Below are 10486 nucleotides of genomic sequence, written 5' to 3'. Positions count from 1 at the left end.
ACTATATATATATATATATATATATATATATATATATATACAAAAAGAGAGAGAGAAAGACCCTTTTGATCTCATCGTGCGTGCGTGCGTGCGTGCGTGCGTGTATAGATAGTGAGACCAAAAGGGAAAAGCAAGCACTAACTAATATTATTCCGCACAATACATGCGTCTGTCGCCATAATCTTTCTTCTCCTTTCTGCACACATCCCGTGTACATGCGCCATGCTCGGGTAGCGACAAATCCGTTCGCAGCTTTCGCGCCCAAATATGAATTAACTCTTACAGTTCGGGCATGAAGTACAGTTCCTGACACTAGTACACTATGGTCGCCTCGACCATATTCATCGTCGGAATCATGTTTATTCTTTCCTGCGTCTTCCACAGGTTTAATCCATGATTTTATCCGCTCTGGCCCGTAAATACCAGTAAAGAGTCGTTGAGTTAACTGAAATCCTGATATATCTTTGATAACATACCATACATATCGTCCAATACCAAATCTACAATAAATAGTACTTTGCTTTTTGAAGCTAATTTCTGATTAACGCCGGGCGTAGTGATAACATTTTTTAACATAACGTAATCACCAACATTATAAAGACATTGTCCGTAAAGCCGTATTGTTCATTACCGAATAGTAACAGATGTTGTGCTTATGGTTTTGTACAACGTATTGTATTGAGAATTGACTTTTATCTATGAAATCAATCCATTTGCCTTCAGCTGATAATTTAGATTAAGATATATTTTAAAAATCTATTAATTCGTTTCACCTGGCCGTTACTTTGAGGTGGTGGCTATCTTAACATTTAATTGTTTTAGATAACAAGCAAATTCATCAGAAGTAAAAGAATTTCCTCGATCTGAGAAGATGAATACATCAGCATGTGCCAAAGTGATAAAAATATTGTTTAAGACAAATAATTACTTCTTTGGTCGTCGACTTAACAGACTACAGCATTATATATTTTGTAAAAGCAATATCGATTACAATAAAAATATATTTAAACCTCCCCCTGTCTTTTCAAAGGGATCATAATGGTCAATGTGTAAGGTCTCGAAAGATCTAGTATCTTTTTCATAAATATGAAGTTGACCTTTGCCGATCGGTATTGAGTATATTAAGCACTTAATACAGCTGGCGATATAATCCTTTACGCGCTCTCGCATTCCCGGAAACCAATAGGTTTGACCAATTAAATCAAGTGTCTTCAAGTTCAATGTGGCCTACTTCATTATGATATATGCGTATTATTTCATGCACTATTGTGTTGGATATGTAAAAGAAGATCTCGTCATTACAATTGCGATATACGATACCATTTCGTAATTCGAATTTATCGTTCTCTCGGGTTTCTAGTTCCTCATGAATTTGCCTGATAACAGAGTCTTGTAGTTGCTTATATACTAACATTTGATCAAATGTAAGAGTTCGATTATCAGTACATTACGGCTCAATGCATCAATGTGGCGCATCAGATGTGCGATATTCAATTTTATAGTTATAGTTCTGTAGGATCATACATCATCTACTAATACACGGATTAATTTTTACGCATAGCTAATTGAACAGCATTACAATCCGTTACTATTATAAAAGGTATATCCTGCAAATAAATCCTAAATCATTCAAGAGCGTAAACAATTGGTAGGATTTCAAGCTCATAACTATGATAGCGGTTCTCAGTGACCGTCGTGCGTCGACTGAAATACATAACGGGACGCACGCAACCATCTTGTTGTCGTTGTATAGCACCGTATTCGTATAAGCTGACGTCCGTATGTAGTTCAGACGGTGCATCAGGCTTATATAATACAGGACGATTAGTGAATTCCTGTAATAATTTGAACGCATGCCAGTCCTTTTCACCGAATGTGAAAGATATATTTTTTTTGGTAAGATCATATAAAGATTTCACAATTTAGTTTGTTATAAATTTACGGAAGTAGCTAACTAATAAAAAATTCTGCTTTAGTGTCTTTGGTTGTGGAAACTTTTGTATAGTTTCTCCTTTGATTTGTTTATTGTAATGCCACTTTCAGAGATGTTATAATCGAGGTATTCTATTTCGCGTTTTAGGAAATGACATTTGCTAAAATTCAGTTGTAGTTCATATGTGATAGCAAGTGCAAAACTTCTTTGAGTATCTCTAAATTCTTTTCGATGGATCATCATGATATCATCGCTAAACTTGTACTTTCTTTGTATCGAGTAATGATCTAAGTATCATATTAATACACCATTGGAATGCGGCAGGAGCATTGGCCAGAAGGTAATTTTAGATATTCATACTGGTCATCCGGAGTGAAATATATTTAACTGAAATATATTTAACGAATGAAATATATTTAACTGAATCTTTAGCAATTGGGTGAAACCCATCCTTCAAGTCAAGATTAGTGAAATATGACTTGCCCGATAACTGATCGATTTGATCTTCCATTAGCGAAAATGAATATTTATCCTTCGCCATAATTTTTATTTAAGGTTCGATAATCTATACACATAATCTATACACATGCAATGTATGTCGTTTTTCTTTTTCACTAGTATAATTGAACTACAATAGAATTACTAGGCCGGATAATTCTCCTTTGCAGCAATCCATCCACGATATCTTTTACCTCCTCTTTCTGTCCTCTCATTCCATGAAAGATGTCTGGGTATAAAATAAAATGGTTTAGCCGGGTCCGTCAATTGTATTTCAAACTCACAGGGGATGTTTTACTGATAGAGTGAATGTAGGTATCCAATAACTTTTCTTTAATTTCGTGAGACAATGACGAATCTAGATTACCAGGTACAACATCCAGTGAGCTCGATTGCTCTATGACTTCAATATTCAACATCGCCTGTCGGTTCATTATACATTATCTGTAAAGATGGATTAAATGTAATTAACAACCCAGGTACATTAATAAGTTCACGGCTCAATAAGGATATCGTACGTCATGATAGAATCCGAAACAAATTTCAAAATAAATGTGCGGTTAGGTATTACGGTCAGTCGAACTTCAAATGTAACTGTCCCTAGAATATGTAATGGTGATTTGTTTATACCCCCGTAATTAATTCCGGTTTCATTCCGAATTAACTTATTGTCATCGAAAAAATTTAAATATGTACTTTCGTTCATAATTTATCACGCTACTTGTTAATGCTTCTACATAATATTGATCATCGGTTCCCTTAGCTATTAAAATGCAATACTTCCTTGTCAGTTCGGTCAATGTTTTTTCGCGATCAGGAATTCCTTTGCAACCAGGATCAATTTTTTCTACATCCCGACGTTCTTCTGGGGCCTCTATTAGTGCTGCCATATTACTGTGCTGCTGTTTTCTTTATTACTTTTATGCTTCGGCTCTTTCTTCATCAATTCTTGAAACGATGGTCCATTTTACCGCAACGAAAACAGGAACCTTTCTCTCGTTTTGATTTAGAGCGCGGCAAAATTTGCTTTTTTCGGCCGATTTTCGAGAAGCTCCGCCTCCTGCTACTCCTCTCACCACTCGCCCCTTGCGCAGTTCAAATGCCGGTCGACGTCGTTTAGGAGCATCTAACATTCAAAAATATGAAGTTTACGGAGCGGTCGTTTTGAGCGCTGTAAACTTCATTCTATCTTTTTTTCGCTCATTATATAATTAACACAGAATGAAGTAACGGATAAGTACTCAAAATGAATATATCCAATGAATTTTCGATAGTTTTCCACATTATCCTGACTATTTTTGACGCGTTTTTTTTTAAGTGATATCCCCAATAGCCTAGTCCACTAATAAAAATGATGAATTATATGACCAAATAATTAAACACAAACGAAGTAAAATAAAAAATACTTATTCTGATTTTCGGAATCTTTTATTGGCGAGATCAGAAACATCGATTTGCATATTACACATAGCGAACGTAAGACGAGGTAAAGAATCATCGCTCAAGGTAGAACGTCTCTCATTTTTTATAAGCTTCATTTTTGAAAAGGATGTCTCATATAAATATGTAAATTCATATAAATATGTAGAACATGGAATCAATTCGAAGTCCGAAATCTCGAAGATTGATATGATGATTCTTTCAACATTTTGTAAAAATCGGCACGAGTTTCTTTAACCATTTTAAGTGCAAATCATCATTCTGCAAATCATATAATTCATTTTGCAAGTCAAGATGCAGTCCTTCAATTGGCATTGTAAGGGGATTCTCGAAAAGAATTAATTCAGTTCTGAGTTTTTCGAAGCAAGTAAACCGTGTATCAAATTCGTCTATAAGAGAATCTAAAAAATGAATGTATTCTTTGAAATTGTAATTATTGTCATGTTCTTCGAGAAAAATTTGACAAGAAGGAAAAAAGTGAAAAATATTATCATTTAAATGAGATTTTAATACTTGCAATTTTCTTCGGAAAGAATTAACGTGAATCACTAATTGGGAAATATTTTGATTCGTCCTTTGCAGTTTTAAATTAAGAATCCTAAATTGATTATTTATATCAATAATAACAGCGAGTTCAGTAAGAAATCACATCTTCTAAAAGAGATATATATTCATGAAATTTTAAATTGTTCATTTCTTTTAGGAAAAGAAAAACATTTTTTCTTATCACAAAAAATATTTCTAAACATTTTGCAGCACTAAGCCAATGAACTGGACAATGAAGTAGCACATCTATGTAAACAGATTTACATTCCTCAAAAAATAATTTAAATTTTCAGAGAGTGAGGAACTTATGTCCATCTTTAATTTCATTGATTATTTTAGTGATAGTCTCCATAGCTGTTGAACGTTTTACAACTTTACCGGCTAATGTTTCCTGATGTATTATGCAGTGAATAATGGAGATATTTAAATTTCGCTGCTTTAATTGATCGGCGAATCCTTTCTTTAAACCTGTCATAGTTTTCGCGCCAGTCGTAATTGAAGAACATTTACTAAAATCTATGTCAAATTTTTTAAGAGTTTCTTTACCTGCTAAAAAAATATCCTGTCCTTGTGTTACGTAATACGAAATCTAAAAGTTCCTTGATACAAATAATCATTTAATAAACGTTTTGTACAATTCGAATAAAAATACTAAGTTGACTCATGTGTCGAATATCAGTGCTTTCGTCAAGGCATGAAGAAAAATATTTACATGATTTCAAAAGATTTTAATTTATCTCTTATTGAATCATTGATATCAGTAATTCTTGCACTGAAATGAATATTTATTGCTTCCTCCAGAGTTAAGAAATTGCCAAAAACTTTTACTGCTTCAATAATACAGTTTTTCACAAAAACGCCTTCGGTGAATGGCTTAGAATTTTGTGCTATAAGCAAAGAAACTAAGAGGCTTGTAGGGATTTTTGAAAAGAATAAGAAAAAGAAGGTATTTTCTTGATAAACTAATTTTAACTCTTCTATAATATTCAATTTTTCTGAATTTGAGTAATTTAAATAATTTACCATATCAAATGAGTTTTACAATGCTTCTTTAACACATATTTTTTAATTACCGAAGGTTGAAAGTTGCAAAATAAATAAATCGTTCGATCTGAAATGTAACTAAAAAAGTAATTAAATTCCCAAGATTTATGAAAAACTTGTATACACTTATTTTTTTTCCATCCTCGAAGCTAATTTAAAAATGTTTGGAAATAGTAGCGCATTAATCAGAGAATTATTTTCCATAGTCAGAGTATTTAATTTTGCAATCTTAACGACTTAGGGGTGAATATGTTTGTTCGCTCCAAGAAGGAAATACTTTAAGTGTTGCAGTACAAAAATCAAAAATGCTTGAAAATACTAGCGCATAAATCAAAGAATTGTTTGCATAGTCGAATTATTTAATTTTGCAATTTTAAACGACTTAGGGAGTTCTTTTATTAAAGAAAAATTGAAGATTTTTATTCTGAACAACTATTTTATTTCAATTATTTATTCCATCCATCGAAAGTTTTTTGAGAGCAGGCCGCCATATTCTTTTTCCGAATCATTAACAAATTGGTATTTTGGAATTACAAGCAAATATCATTGTACGGGCTAGTATAAATTTGAAATCAGATCTCAAACGACTTTCATATTTTGTACACTAAGAATAACATATTGCACTTATTTGCTAAAATCAAATTGTAATCTGTACTCCCAAAAATATCAAAAATGAAAAGGTCAATATTCAAAAAAAGATCATCAAAAATTTAAATCTTTAAAAATTTAAATGAATATCTAATTGAAATTTTACATATTAGATTGGGGTTCTATAGGATTTTATTGAAATAATAATAAAGAATGTGTATATATATATATATATATATATATATATATATATATGTATTATTTTTAAATTATTTTTTACTATCCAACTAGACCTAAGGAATTAGAATGATTGAAGTCGAATGTTACAAACTTGTATCGGATTTATTTTTAAAAAACGAAAAAAGTTATTTAATTAATCGATTTAATATAAAAATTGAACCCGAAAAATATTTTTACTTGCTGCTTCTTTTGTTTAAATCGTGGAGAAATTTGAGTAAAATCAAAGGTGCATATGAGACTTATACAGATCCCTTTAAGAATTCAGCGTCTGCTTTGACGAAGACGATGAAATATCACGAAAGACTCGAGAAAATACAATCAGCTTTTGAACGCGTTGCTAAATTAATCGAGAAGCGCAAAAATGATCTGAAAACAGCAGATAGAGACAAATTCGGTGACAATGAACTGGATTGCAATTCGATAGAAGCTGATGACGCGATGAAAGATTTGATAGATTTTGGCCCGATAGATAAGATTGACGCCCCGATTGATTTATCGCAAATAATGTCGCGATTGAACGAAGAAAAAAGTCTTCGATAGAGTAGTCAAGTTTTATAAAATAAAAATCAGATACTGTGACTGTACATAAGTAGCGAAGGTGATACAGGAAAAAGTTTTCTTATTGAAACGATTAAACATTGGATCAAAACATATTTAAAAAAAATGACTGTCATATCTGCTCCCGCGGGTATCGCGCATTCAATATCAATGACAATCTAGAATGTTTCAATCTACCCGTCATCCACGAATCTACGGCAAAATATACGCACTTATCAGACATGGTTTTGAAAACTTTGAGAGAAAAATTAAAGACTGTCGAATTATTTATAATCGATGAAGTATTCATGATTTCGAATGTGACATTTATGTTTATCTACAATTATGTGAGATCTTTGATACAGATGATGGTTTCTTTGACAGAAAATACATTCTACTTTTTGGAGACTTGTTGTAGACTTATTGGAGACTTGTTTCCTCTTGTAAAAAAACAATCTCCGTTCGTGAAAATGTCTCGATCAAAAATTCACAAGAATTTAAGTACTATAGGTGGATCTGATTTGTGGAGATTGTTTGATTCCGACGAACTCTTGATTAATGCGACAAAAATGCGACAACATATCGTGATATACTTTCTAGAATATGATTTGATAACGGATTCTGATATCAATGTTCTTTAGTCGAGAAAAATCTATTTCAAAAGAAGTAATTGCGATGAAAGATTGAATGAATTTTGCACTTATATGAATCAATTACCGATTGATACAATATGTTTATTACCTACGTGTTATTTGTACAAGGTTTTGAACACAACTCGATAAAATTGACGGTGACAAAATTGTACTGATAGCAGAAGATGATATCGATTGTGGTCCAGCAATGAAAAAAAGAGTGCACCAAATTTTGGAAGACAAAGATGGCAAAGTTTCGGAAACAGTTCACATTGAAAGAGTAATAGCGATTAAAATTGGCGCTAAAGTGATGCTTCGACGAAACATTGATGTAACTTTGGGACTTGTCAATAGGACGACAAAGTAGTTGTGATTAATCACTCTGATAGAAATCATATTGATTCCATTAAAATAGTTATTTCGGATAACAAAGAAATCACAATAATGAAAATAGATTCGAAATATTTCACAAAAATGGTGGTACATCAAAAACAACTTTCTCTCAGTTATAAAAAAACGACACACAAAAGGAATTACATACAATGATGGATTTAGGAATGAGTGTGTTTAGTGATGATCAAGCCTATGTAGGTTTGTCAGGAGTGAGCACTGGAAGGCATACATTTGATAAATTTTAATCCGGAATCCGTTAAAGCAAACTCGGGAGCCATTGTAGAATATAATCGATTGAGATCTATGTTCAAAGCTCAGCTATCACAATCCATTTGTCCGAGAAAAGCCTGTGAAAATTCACGACTGTCGATGGGCCATACCTAATATCATTGATGATGTACACAATTATGGTTGCGAGGAACCAGAAAGTATAGTTACATGGAAACGACTTCTGTAATGACGATCATGTTTCATGATGCATTAATGTAATGCGCATTGTAATGTGCATTTTATTGTGTACGTATCAAGCAACAAATACTGAAAAATAAAATATCGAACGCATTGACTGATCTATTTGAGCTATCTGCGCGTACGCTGAGTGTAAGTATTGCAATATCTAGCGATTAGAAGATCTGTCGGAGAACGCTTCGAAGAATGAACACAACAAGATGTTTCGGAATTTTTCACGGCTCTAATGTCGATATAAGACAATGATGTATTAGAACTTGAATTGAAGTAATATCTTGTTCAAATGCCAAATGTAATTATAATGTAACTACGCTGAAAAGCATGTTTGCTAATATTATCTATACAGTATTAAAAAGGAAAAAAAGGTATCACTCTGCAAACTTTGATTAATTTTTTTCGAAATGGGAAACGATAAATGGCAATTGTAACGAATGTAAGGGTACCGTTTTGGAAAAGAAAATGTAATCGAATCGACTTTATCCGTGTTACGAGTACTGTCACAATTAATAAAAAAAAGTACAAGGTAATAAGCGCTATATTTCACGAGGATGGAGAAATGAATCGTAGTCACTACACGTATATTGAGAGCAGACAAAAAGTCGGAATGGTATTACTCTAATAATTTACAAGTTATCAAGAAAAAAGGAGTATAATACATACAATAGGGCACATATTGTTTTTCGAGCAGATTGAGTAAGTTTGGAAATAACTTTTATATATAATGACACTTTCTTGGAATAGAATAGAATTCTTCTGATACGTTTACGTGAACCTTAATAAACTATTGAGGTTTACAATTAAACTTTATTATCAGAATATTGAAACAATTGATCGTCTGCTTTGGCGCTGTATAAGGACTGTCGTAAGCACTAAAATAAAGCATCGGTTGTTCCAGCGCCGTATAAACGCTGCCGTAAACGCTGCATTAAAACATCGACTGCTCTAGCACTGTATAAAGATTGCTGTAAGTGCGGAAATAACACATCAGCTGCTCTGACGCTATGTAGGTTGCCGTAAGCGTTGCATTAAAACGAATGTAATAAAGTTTTGGCTTGCCCTAGGTATCGATATATTACTATGAATAACAAAAATTTCTTACCGTAATCAAAAAACTTCATGATATTTTAGTTGAGTATTATTAAAAAATGAATCTCTATGTCAAAGATCATATTAAAATCGGAGAAACGAAGAAAATGTGGTTGCGTTCTCACGAGAATGGGTGATAGAGGAGCCCATTTTTAATATATTCATACAATCCGCATGACTCAGATTTTAATGGATCATGGGTGCTTTGAGGCCTATCTTTTTGAAATGCAGCGTAACGCGTCGCCGATTTATGTGCATTGTCGTGTGACTGCGGATACGGCGATGCACATGCTATTGTTTTGCCCACCTTGAGCCGCGGAGATGTCACTTTTTGAGCGATTGAGACTTTGACAGGACATACGGCATTTTCAGAGCGGCTTCGTGTTGGCCCTCGCGGATTTCTACGAAGCCGTTATGCAAAAGGAGCGGGCCGAGTGAGATTCATCAGGCCCTGAAGAGGCAAAGGGTTCTTTTAGCTCGGGCCTGTTTGGAGTCTGATGACAACTATGTGTAAAAATGTATATATAATGTACATACTTAGGATAGTATTTAATATAATATAGGATGAGATTCTAGCTTTAAGTAATATACCGGAGGTATATTACCATGGAGGTGAGAGCTATACTCCATGACTTGGATGCATCATGATGAAATGCCGCCGAATAGACGATTCTGTGCCCAAGGTGGTCTCGGGGATGCTGAATAGGAGGAGTTTTTTAGCAGGTAGACGATGATGTCCACCGTCCTTCCTTATAGGAGAAACGCAGACTTATCGAATCCTACACAATCAGGAGACTGATTCCTAGATTCTTCCCCTCATCCAATTAGGTTCTCCTTCAGGAGCATCTCAGATAAGGAACTATGTGAAGATTTTTCTTCATTTCGCAAACAAAAAAAAGTATATTCATACAATATTAAAAATTCATTCTGTTGTAATCAAAATAAATATTAAAGGTCGTAAAATAGGAGAGACGAAAAAATATGGTTGCGTCTTCACGAGAATGAGCGATGGAGGGGCCCATTCTTTATTTTAAGTATATTCATAGAATATTAAGAATTCATTCTGTTACAATTGAAATAA

Source organism: Atta cephalotes, assembly GCF_000143395.1.
Source record: "Atta cephalotes unplaced genomic scaffold scaffold00026, whole genome shotgun sequence".
Lineage (NCBI taxonomy): Eukaryota > Metazoa > Arthropoda > Insecta > Hymenoptera > Formicidae > Atta > Atta cephalotes.
The sequence above is the reverse complement of the archived record's forward strand: the minus strand, read 5'-3'. Positions refer to the sequence as shown.